Here is a 12,660-nt window from a genome sequence, read left to right on the forward strand (position 1 = left end):
TGGGAAGGGGACACTTTCCAATGACACAACTGCTGAGATCTTCCTCCAATGATGAATCCTCAAGCCAATGCATTTGTAGACAGACAGAAAATCACATATGCCATTTTAGTGACAGTGGTGGCATGGACTGCTGGTATCCTACCCCCCTGATTAAGTACATCAGCACTTATCTGGGCCTGGCAATCCCGCTAGTTTCTCATTTTGCTCATCCTGATGGCATTGGTCAAACCACCTGCTGCTATTGAAAGGAGTTTCAAGAACAGGAAATCTTCCTACTCCTTTAACATACTAGTAGCATACAATACAGAAGCTTTCATTCCTATTTAGTGATTGATGAGTATCCCGATTTATTTATGCATTTATTTGTTTAATTATTTGGTGAAATATGATTATCTGCCTTTTCTGATTTGAGCCCTTAGCTGATTACAGCTAAAATAAAATAAAATTAAAAAAAGAAACAGAAAACAATATAAAGCATAATGCAATATAAATTTTAAAAACTCACAATATGATGTTATTAAACATTTGAAACAATGGATTAGGAAACAGAATCCATGATTCAATCCTTGAGTTGAATCTCCGGGTCTCCAGGTCAATAAAAAGCATTGCTGGTAAAGATATCTTCTCTTGGAAGCCCTCCTTTTAGAGGTGAAATCTTCCAGGGGAACTTCCTTCATTATATTTTTTTCCAGGACAGGTGATGGACTTTGCCTCCTCCCTGGCTTATTCCTCTGCCACGGATATGAAGGCCTTACATGGGCATTATCATTTGAATCATTTTTCTTTTGAAGGCAGAAAAAGGTTCAAGACATAATTTCATGTCTACAACTACTACACTTACATATACAATGTTATTTCTCACATGTTAGATCCTAATGATTTAGGTGCTCTAGAGAACAGGAGGAGAGAAATAGGATAGATATCATCAACGAAGTCACAGGAAAGTTAGACTAATCTGTATCACTGGCAAAGAATTCAGAGAATAACAGGTTCAGATGAAGTGTCAAGGGGCTAAACTCAGTAGTCACTATAGCAAAAAGAACTTCTCACAGCTAAGTTGGATATACTTGGAAGTAGTGAGGGCATCAACAGTAAGAGAGTTGCATGTGATGTTGGATCTGCCCAGGAGAGGCCCGATTGAGATGATTTGAAGAGAATGCCAAAGATCTACTGGACTCTATTGTCTATCTTAAAACATAGAAATTACAGCAGATTAAATGAACCAATTGGAGTCCTTGTTTCCAATAATTCTCTATTTATAGAATTGATATTTCAATGCTTAGAACACCAGAACTTGAACATTATACCTACTCAATATTCTTGCAGATCCTGAGGTGTCTGGGCTGCCTATTTCATGCATTGCCACTTCATTCATAATTGATACACTACTCCTGCCTTCTCTTTGACACCTGAACTGTTGGAGCTCAATGCATATTAGCAGATTGCACAGATCTTTTCATTAAAAAGTAATCCTCTACCACTCTGATAACAGATATTGTCTTCCTTCTTTTTAATGATTTGTTAAAATAAAATCTTATATTCCACCTCTTCCTTGCATTGACTGTTCAGTGTGGTTTATAATCTTAAGCTAATTAATCAAAATTATATCATGCACACACAACTGAAACCTTATGTAATAAAATACTAATAAAATGTCCTTCAACAGTTTTTCATATGGCTCATTAAACAGGGTTGCCTTCATCTTTTTTCTAAACCCTTTTATTTCCCCTTTTTCTCTAGAGCCATGCTGGCAAAGACTTCCACCTAACTGGGACAATACAGGAAAAAGACTATGTGTAGGTTTGCTGGAGCTGATGCCCATGGATCGAAGGAACTTTGAGTAATTTTGTTCCTTCAGCTCATAATGCCTGATTAGGGCAGTACCACTGTAACTTATTTCTTATTGTACATGAGTAACTTATGTACAGCAACTTGTGTATGATAACTAGCATCTTAAATTTTGCCCTAAAGGCTATGGGTATCCAATGTAATTCCTGTAAGACAGGCTGAATGTGGTCAAATTTTTTCAATCCTTTCAGCATCCTTAAAGTTGCATGATAGACCAACTGGAGAACATGCATTAAACTTTTAGGCAATCCAATATATATGCTTTTACAGTATTCTATCTGTCCAAGGACTAGTGCCTGCAGAATCATCTTGAACAGAGTGGTCACAATATTTTTAGCTTAAAAATGCTGTCTTTGTCACTTATTTAATATGCTGGTTGATTGTAAGTAGTAAATCTAACAAATCTTCCAGACTATGGACCTTAGACAATATGGATGGGAAGCCATCTGCTACATCTGGTAAACATAACATTTGCTACAGTGACCATTTTCTAAGAAAATAAAGAAGAGATCAGGGCCAGCAGTGGTCTGCACCATCCACCTCAGTTGGAGTGGGGATAAGTAAGGAAGTTCAGAAAGAGTACAGGTTGGGGTGACTAACAGAAGTCAGTTTATTTGCTAGAAAATAAATGATTTTCCATGCCCTGTATTCTCTGCCTGTGTGTCTTGCATACCTCCAGGGGTACACATACCATGGCTGAGAAACTATGTAGGCAACTTCGGTCCTCTAGTGCCGTAAACAGGTCTAATTTTCAGGATATCCACAATGAATACGCATGAGATATATTTGCATACACTGTAGCCAGTGCATGCAAATATATGTCATGCATATTCATTGATTTACTTGTATCTGATTGAAAAATGTTTTTTTGTATTATTGTTTTTCACTTTATTTAGTGTATTTATTAGGAATCTTAGTTTAGCTGTTTTAAGTTATGTATTATATATGCATTTAATTTGTTATGCACTTGCTATTATGTATTGTACACTGGTGTGAAGCTACCACGAACGTCGGTATAGAATAAATAAATAAATAAAATATATTGGGAGTTGCCTATCCCTGTCCTAGACTATAGTACAGGGACTATATAACAATCACAACTTGTTTGTTGACTTTTATTTCTACATCTTTAAGTGGACTAACATGGAAAGCATAATTCTTCATTAAAATTAATTGAATGAATAAATCACTAGGCGGGAATGCCTTACAATTTACAATTTACCAAAATTAAATATTAAAAATGATAGGCAAAGGAAAAGTATCCATCTACTGTAAATAGAAACACAATGTAACCATGTGATACATATACACGATTGAAGCCATTCCTGATAGAATAATGCTGCTATGTATTCTTTTACTGAAGTGCATATGATTATACAGTAATATGAAAAGTTTGCTCCTCAACAGTAATAAAGAGATCAGGAGGGTGCCACTGTGTGTACACAATATATGTTTCCTTGTGAAGGAATTGAAAGCTGAAGTAATAAAGCTCAGCTTTATGGTGTTGCAATTCTCAGCATTTGTACCTCCAGGGAGAAAAACAATTAGAATAAGACAATCTACCTAAATAGGCTAGGAAACTAAACTGCAGTATCTATGCTTCATTACCCTCCTTTTTCTTTTCTTATAGTCTCCCAAAGACTGAGTCGGTTTACCTGACATCTCCAGACTTTCCCGCTGGGCTAACTTGGATTACTTTAGGCTGACATACACTATGTTCCCTGTGATGATAAGGAACACTTACAGGTTCATTTAGAGAGTCTGGCTCTCAAGGAGGTGCATTTTACTTGTTATGAAATCATCACAGCCCCATATTTATATTAATCCTATGCAGACTGACTTTAAAGGGAAGAGAGCTACATTAAGATATTGTAATAATGTGCATCTTATTCTTTAAATAATTACCTTAGTATTGCTTGCTTATTTCTTTATGATGAATATGCAAGATCATTTCCAAAAGTATATTCATCTTCTTTGTATTATAAAGATTAGGAAGATCAAGGGAGAATTAAAGGAAAAATATGGAATGAGTAAATAGATGTGCAGTATCATAGATAGGTAAACAAGAGTGCAATAGCATGAAATAAATGAAAAAAATCAACTGAATGTGCCATTTAAGAAAACAAAGAGGTGAGTACAACACTTAAATAGCATTATGTGGCTGGTTCTCAAGTACATTGCAAGGAGTCAAGTTATACCCATATTTAGGAAAGGAACAGGAGAATTAGAATACTGAGTGACCCAGAGTCCAACTAATCCAGGGATGCCCGGTAGGGATCTGCATTCTTTTGAAACAAATCGGCAAAACATATTGAATTAGTCCATATTTGTCAGATTTGTTTTCCCCTGAAATGAATGGAGGGGTTCCACAAATGAAACAAATACTCTTAGTCTTATTTGTTTATGTTATCCATCCATTTCTATGGCCTAATGAAGTCTATGGCTCCGCTTTAAATAAACTAAAAGGGTATAAGCAAATTAGGAACCAACTCTTGTCTATGTGACCTCACCACTGTGTCAGAGCCTTGTCAGAGCTGCGGCAAGACAAGCTGACAAGAAGACTAACTAGAGGATAAATCACATCGTGAAATCATTTATATAGGCTATAGCTGCTGTTTGGATTAAGTGACGCTGATGTCTTCCCACTGTAAAGTCTGAACATGTGCAAGAAGCTCTATATTTTCTTCTAGCTCTTGGCTTCTTCTAGAAGCTTTCAGAGAGTTTTAAAAAAGCTTAAAAATATTTTGATTTGACACTGGTAAAGGGTTACTTCTGGTCTTCTTTTTGCTGTAGTGGTTTCATACACCCACTATGCCAGAAAAAGAGGCAGTGCACTGCTGCTGATTGTGATTTTTATTTTCAATGGGGGTTGATCAGGATAGGACACAATGGGGTAGATTTTCAAAGGGTTCCGTGCGTAAGATACATGCGCAAACCCCAAAAACCTACCCCTGCCCACCCTGCACATGCCGAGCCTATTTTGCATAGGCTTGGCGGCGTGCGCAAGCCCCGGGACGCGTATAAGTCCCGGGGCTTCGAATAAGGGGCTGGCCGGGGGCATGTCTGGGGCATGGTGGTGGAATGGGGTGGGGCCATGGGTGGGGCCGGAGGCGTGATGGCGGTCCAGGGCGGGGACGAGTGCTTCAGCACAATGGCCTGTGCCGGGGCAGGGAGCCAGCGGTGCATGCAAGTTACACCTACCAGAGGCTGGCGTAACTCCACGAAATAAGGTAGGTGGGGGGGATTTAGTTAGGGCTAGGGGGTGGGTTAGATAGGGGAAGGGAGGGAAAGGTGGGGGGACAAAAAAAATTTCCCTCCAAGGCCGCTCTGATTTCGGAGCGGCCTCGGAGGGAACGGAGGCAGGCTGCTCGACTCGGCACGTACAGGTTGCACAATTGTGCACCCTCCTGTGTGCGCAGACCCTGGATTTTATAACATGCGAGCGGCAGCACGCGTATGTTATAAAATCGGGCGTAGATTTGTTTGCGCTGGGTTGCGCAAACAAATCTGCGCCCTTGTGCAAGTTTAAAGATTTGCCCAATGTGGAGATTGCAGTTGCTCCAGGGCTAGTGAATTTTTTTGTCTCTGTCTGGACACCAGTGAGGTGAGCAGTGCATACTTAAAGAATAGAGATAAGAGTCTTACCAGGTTTCCACTCATTTTTCTCTGTTAGTGTTGAACATTGTTTTGTATGGAGTCAGTCAGCACTAGTGCATACTGCACAGCACACATACACAACATATTGTACTAAGAGTGGGGGTATAGTGACAGTATCATGTTTAATATACAACCCCCCCCCCATTAAGCAGTGCATGTCAACAAATTCCATCATTTCAAGAAAAGGAGAAGAGAGGATGTTGTCAGAGTTGTCGGCTTTGGCAGGAACAGAAATAAAAAAAAAACCAAACAAACAAAAAACAGTCTTGCACCTAAATTGAAGAGAGACATTTTTTTAAGGTCAGGAATGGCAGGACAGGAAGGTGGCTCAAAGTAGAAGGCATTGAAATTTGAAGGCCATGTGCCACTGCTGCTTGTTCCTCTCCCTCTTGTTTTGGAGCATAGAAAAAAAGGTGGAAGAGTCATCTAAGACTGCCAGTAGCAGGGCAGGAGCATGGAAAGAAGTAGGAAAAGTGCAACATTAAAACCAGCTGCACGCTCCTCTATATTGGCTACTACTTCTGAGACAATTACGTCAAGATGCCATTCATTGAATCAGATCTTGAGAGGCAAATAGCTGAAGAAAAAATATTTTTATGGGCATCTTAGCATTCAGTTCAGTGATGGGGGAGATGGATGATGATATTGACAATGATGAAAGCAACACCCAGCCAGAGCAAGCAGTACAGTTAGAGAGTGTGAGCAATGCCCTTAGCATTTTCTTCCAGGTCCACCCTTTACCTCCATGCTACTCTTGGCAGGATCATTCTTATAGTAAATATTCTGGAAGAAAGGTTAGCAGGCTTCCATGAGCAAGAGGGAATGAAAGCAGAGGTGTTGCACTATGTTGCCTTCTTGCAGCAGCAGGTTCAAGAGACAATGAAGCATCTCACATAAAACAATATATGCACACTAGACTTTATGATCAGTCAGTGAAAGGTAATCTTGCCCTCCCATGGCAGCGTCTCACATTCATGAAGGAGATGCTGGTATATGAACAGGAGCGCAATAAGCAGAGGCACAGTGGGGTTGTAACACAGGAAAGTATGGCCACCTCAGAGAGTAGTGCAAACAGGAGCAGCACCCTGCTAGGTACCATTTACTTTCCAAACTCGATATGTAAAAAGCCTTGTTTCCCACAAAGAACTATCTTTTTGACACAGGCCATAGCTAAAGCAGCTAGCAAGAAAGACCCTTAGGCCGTCCCAGAAAATAAGATCTCAGCCCATATTTCTGTGATTTGATGTCTCACAGAGCCCATTATGGACATTGCCACAGATCCACTGGCCTACTGGGGACACACGACCACAGTCTGGCCAGGCCTAGCCAAGGTGGCTCAGCACTAATCAGCAACAGGACCTTAGAACCCTTGTTGACAATACTTTGAAATCTTTCAGGGCAGTGTGCAGGGGTGTTCAAAAAGGCAAATAGAATGTTTGGAATTATTTGGCAAGCAATTGAGAATACAACTGAGGATATTATATTTTTATATCGCTCCATGGTACAACAAAATGTTGAGCATTATATACAATTCTGATCTCCCCATCTCAAAAAAGACAGCAAAATTTGAAAAAGTATACAGAAGGGTAACAAAAATGATAAAGATGATGGAAAAACTCTCTAATGGAGAAAGATAATGCAAATTAACTTTGGGAAGAGAAGTCTGAAAAGGGATATTATTGAGATATATAAAATCATGAGTAGGGTGAAATGGGTAAATACTGGGGAATGGTTATTTACTCTTTCAAACAACACTAAGACAAGGGGTCACTCCATGAAACTAGTAACTAGCAGATTTACAACAAATCATAGGAAGAATTTTTTCATTCACCAAACCATGAAGCTACAGAATATGTTGCCAGAGGATGTGGTAAAAAACTAACATACCGGGTCATTCATCAAAGTGCATTAGGGCCTGAACACGTGTTAAATGGGGTGTAATGCGCAAGCTAGAATGAACATTTTAAATGTAGTATGCATGTGGGAGGACTTAATGCAAATTAAGGTGTTCTACCGCATTCCACGATAGCATAACAAACACTAACATGAGATTTAATGTCAGAAATAAATACACCTTTTTTGTGGTACATGGGGTAAAAACTTTTTATCGCATGGCTGCGGCTGTTATCGCAGATTGCAGCTTTATCGCGGGTGATAAAAAGAGGTCTTCTATCAGACACACTTACCTGGCCGTCCTGGGCCATTAAAAATACCTATTCTTACCTGGCCTGTCTTCATAAACCTATAATGTTTGTGGCAAGTTTACTTGTTGGGGGATGCGGCATGCTTCAGGAGGCTCGCCGCAGACAACAACAAGAGAAACAACGACAACAACCACAAGAACAGGCAAAGAAAGTTCCGACCCCTCCTAAAGAAGTCCCTGCACCAGAACCCGAGTCACCGGCCCTGCAGGGAGAGTGTCAGATTCCACAGCAGTGCCTGGCACACAGGCTGGCACAGCGGAGGTGATGCAGGGAGCTCATCATTTCTCCATGAGCCTCATTGCTATGAATGCCAGAGAATTATGTGGTTAGCAGGCATTGCCTCAGCTCACAGGCTACCCTGAATTATATGAAGAAATCAGAGGAGGTCTGGATCCAGTCACAGAAAGATCACACGCTGTGCCAGATCTCACAAAACTATTGGCCACCCTGCATTTCATGACAAGTGGCTCCTTCCAAATGACAGTAGATGTTGAAGGAGAAATATTACAAACCACTTTTTCCCGCTGACTGGTCATAGCAGCTGTATCTGACCGCATGAATCATTATATTGCATTTCCTCGAGAGAGGCAGGACTTCATAGAATTGATGAGAGGCTTTTATGCCTTTTCAAATTTTCCCAATGTTCTGGGAGCTATCGACTGCACTCACGAAGCCATCATCCCACCCCGCGACAGGGAGAAGATGTTCCGCAACTGAAAGCTCTTCCACTCCATCAACATGCAAGTGGACTGTGACACTCGAATGTCCATCCTCGACGTGGTGGCCAGGTATTCAGTAGCTGCTCATAATTCCTTTACACTTAGGCAATCGAGCCTGATTGAAAATTTTGAGGACTCTTTATGGTGATGTTTGGCTTGTAGGTACGAGAGATGCTTCATTCTCTATTCCATCTCTGGCTATTTGTTTGCAGCAAATGGCACAGACATGTGGGGGGGGGGGGGGGGGGGGTGTGTGGCTGTTGGGCATGTAATAGCGTCGCTGACATGACAGTACAAGTGGCTTGTCAAGTTAGGTCTGCACGCAATTACGCCAGGTCCTGGCTTTATCTCCCAATGTTCCAGAGGCCTACTAATTTTGGGAGGCCAAACAATGCACGTGCTGTAACTTGTTGTGTGAGTAGGCACTACACACTTTTTACAGGTTCATTTTAAAAAGTGGCCTTTTCCAGTTCACCCATTTGGAGCAGTTGAAATCTCACAAGTTAAGTGTCCACACTAAAGTGATGTGTCAGGCACAGTTTGTCTTGCCCATCACGCAGGTAAACCAGAAGCAGCGTCCTGTGCATTTTGGGGCCTAGCATATTCCCTGTGTCACGGCTCACAGATTGGTATCTCTGGAGGATATATTGCAGAGCAGCCAAGGACTTGCACAGACCACGAGGTAGAGGTTTTTCTACTAAGCAGGTGTGGCAGTTCTAATGTACTGCTTCAGGGATGACTACCATAAATGAGTTGCCTTAGCTTGGTTGTGAGGGGCTGCCACACATTTGGTGGAATCCCCAGATGCAGTTTACAAGTCAGGAAGATCTGACCTAGATTCCGCTAATGCTATACTGGTCATATAGTGTCCCAGGAAAAGGTGGCATGCACTTAGGGTAGGGAAATAGGCTTTTAAGGCTCATGCTAAGCTAGAGCTTAGCTTCTACTGTCTTATAGCATGCTGTGGTTTGGCAGCCAGAGCTCAAAGTGACAGTGGTGTGATTGATGCCCCCATTCTTTCTTTGCCTCAGGAGATTTGGGATACAGTTGCAGGTCCTGGCTTCTCATCCCTATTGCTGTTCCCAACATGCCAGCAGAGCTGAGGTACAATGAGGCCTTATGTTGTACATGCTGTGTCATAGAATGCACCTTCAGAGTTCTCAAAAGTAGATTTTACTTTTTGTACAAAATGGGTGGATCTTTAATGTATGCCCCAACCAAAGTAGGAGATATAGTGCTGTTTTGCTGTATATTTCATAATCTCACTCTATGCCATGGGATACCAAAAAAGATACTTCTGGATCTACCCCAGGAACCCCATGTGCACTTGCACAAGCTGAGGATACCATGCTGAGTAGTAGCCAGCTTCAGCAAAGTCTCATAGAATGCTACTTTGCCTGTTAGGCCTCAACTACCCCTTCCCCTTCCATGGAAGGGAGGACAATAGAGTGTTTGCAGCTGCTCTCCTCTCTCTTATCTTTCTTCTTCACTGCTCTTCTGTCTGGGTCAGTGTGTTACAGAAAACATGTATGCCTATAGGCTTAGGCTTGATCTTTGACAAAATTGTAGTCAAAGACACAAATACAAGAGGCTGGCCTATTGTTTTCTAACTGATAGTGAGTCTAAAAAAGTCATGTGTCTAAACAGTTTATGTAGGACTGCCAGCAAAGATACATAGCTTGGCATACTTGTGGTGTTTTGCTTGGCGGGCCTCCTTCTAGGACCCTGTCCTAGCCCTCACATGCGGATGAGATAGTACCATAGGTGTGATGAAACTCCAGCTGGGCCTTGAACGTGGAGAGCAACAGCTCTAGAAATCCTATAAATTACAAGCAGCTCTGAAGCTTAAAGGCACAGCTAAAAATACAGTTTAAAGTATCAATCATAAGAGTTCCCATTTTACAACCTCATCCCATAGCTGACAACTGAGTGCATGTAAAGTTAATGCCCCTGTACTTGAGATGCTTTGTGTCACAGCACTGCCTCAGCTGTTTCAAAGCCACTGCTGACATAAGAGTACTCACCTAGCAAGCCTTCAATTACAGCCTTTACTAGAGTTCCTGTGCAACATTGTGGCATTCCCACAATGCTCACAGGTCATTCCAACTAGCATACCTCTTTGAGGTTGCATGCACCCATACACAGATGCACCCTGCTAAACATACCTAGGCAAAATGCCAACTATTATGTCCAAATGGTGAGGGCCTTGACCATTGGGATGACATGTTGGTTTGGTAAGCTTCTCAGGGACGCGACACAAGGATGCTGGTCAGACTGTATGAAGGCAGGATTGGGAATCAGATGATGTCAAGCTTTCACTTGATTTTACAAGTCACCTCAGAAATGTCAACATCACAGTATAGTTTCTAATGACTCTACGAGCACCCACATGTCTCCTAAGAAAAGGTTCACTTCATTGAACCCAACGCAAAGGTGTGTTAAAAGCTATTTGCCTTGCCTGAACCATCACAGGTAGTAGAGATGTGAATCATATGATCGATCGTCTTAACGATCAATTTTGGCTGGGGGGGGGAGGGAATCTGATCGTCGCGGTTAAATCGGGGGAGGGCGGGAAAACCGGCACACTAAAACAACCCTAAAACAACGCCATACGCCAGCGCCATTTTGCAATACGGCAATATGGCCATACGGCCGGCGCCATTTTGCAATACGGCCCTAGTGCATGAGGTCGCTCCCGGACCCCCGCTGGACTTTTGGCAAGTCTTGTGGGGGTCAGGAGGCCCCCCCAAGCTGGCCAAATGTCCCTGGGGGTCCAGCGGGGGTCTGGGAGCGATCTCCTGCACTCGTGACGTCGGGGCACAGGAACCAAAATGGCGCCGGCGCTACCTTTGCCCTGTCATATGACAGGGCAAAGGTAGCGCCGGCGCCATTTCTATTAACGCAGCCGTGGCCTGAGAGTGGAAGATCACACCGGGACCCCCCCACTGGACCCCAGGTAATTTAAAACATTTTGGGGGGTTCGGGAGGGTGGGGGATTTATTTTAAAGGGTCGGGGTGGGTTTTAGGGTTGTTTTAGTGTGCCGGTTTTCCCGCCCTCCCCCTTCCCCTCCCCCCTCCCCCAATTTACGATTTTTGACGATAAATCGGGGGAATTCCTATTGGATCGCGCCTCTAATGATTTTTGACGATTTAAAATATATCGGACGATATTTTAAATTGTCAAAAAACGATTCACATCCCTAACAGGTAGCCATATTCACATATGGAGATGTCACGGTCCTTGCTAGTCATGTGGTGCTGTTGTATGGACCTAGAAAAGATGCAGAGTAGTTTGCTTGCTGTGATAGCTGGTATCAGTTACAGTCCTTGTGCTATCTGTGGCTACTCTTAAAGCACATAGGCTGAGGACTCCTGGGGTGAACAGCTTGCAGAATGATCCATTTCAAAGGTCAGTCACCACCTTTCAGGGTTTTTTTGGTTGGAGGCCCTTGCTGATCCACATGGCTGGCAGGATTTGTGGCCAAACTGGAAGAGTTGCTGTCCTTTAGGCTGTGTCTCATGTGGTGTTTGTCACTTTTACACTTAGTGGTGAGCAGAACAGGTGTCCAATAGACTCTCAATCATCAGCTCTATGTATAGCATAAAGGGTAGAGAAGTTGTTGCTGAGGACCTCAGGGGCCTACAACCTGCCTCATTGGGAAACCTGTGACTGTGCTGAATGTATTGGGCAACTGCGCCTAGAGGTATCATGTGGTTGGCATGATGGCTTATGCACTTTCTGAGTTGGTCTAATTCAAGACCAGCATTTCCTGCCTTCTGAGAGTTTGAGAGGCATACAGTACCTCTGACAAAGTGCTTATCATATATGCTTCTCACAGTTGTCTGTAATGCTGGCAGGTGTACCTAATCTTCAATGCATTCTTTGGATTCTGAGTCCCTCAATACCAGTTAGGGACCAGGCATCCAGAGACATTAATGATGTAGGATTATGGACATGCCAGGAACATACTCATTGGCCATTTGTAAGTGCACAAACTTCTGAAGGTAGTCAGTCCCCAAAAAAGGACAGTGTACGTCTGGGTGAGTGACATGCTCTGTTAGCCTTGGTCTACATCTGTGTCTGGGAGTAATTTTTGCCTCACCCCCTCCCTTGCCATACCTATGCATACCCAAGAGCAGGCAGTGTGTGATCATCCATTTTTCACAGACTCCTTTCACACAAGTGATCCTGTGCTTCCACTGTTAAAACGGGTGCTCAGAGATATGATTGT

Source organism: Rhinatrema bivittatum, chromosome 1, assembly GCF_901001135.1.
Source record: "Rhinatrema bivittatum chromosome 1, aRhiBiv1.1, whole genome shotgun sequence".
Classification (NCBI taxonomy): domain Eukaryota; kingdom Metazoa; phylum Chordata; class Amphibia; order Gymnophiona; family Rhinatrematidae; genus Rhinatrema; species Rhinatrema bivittatum.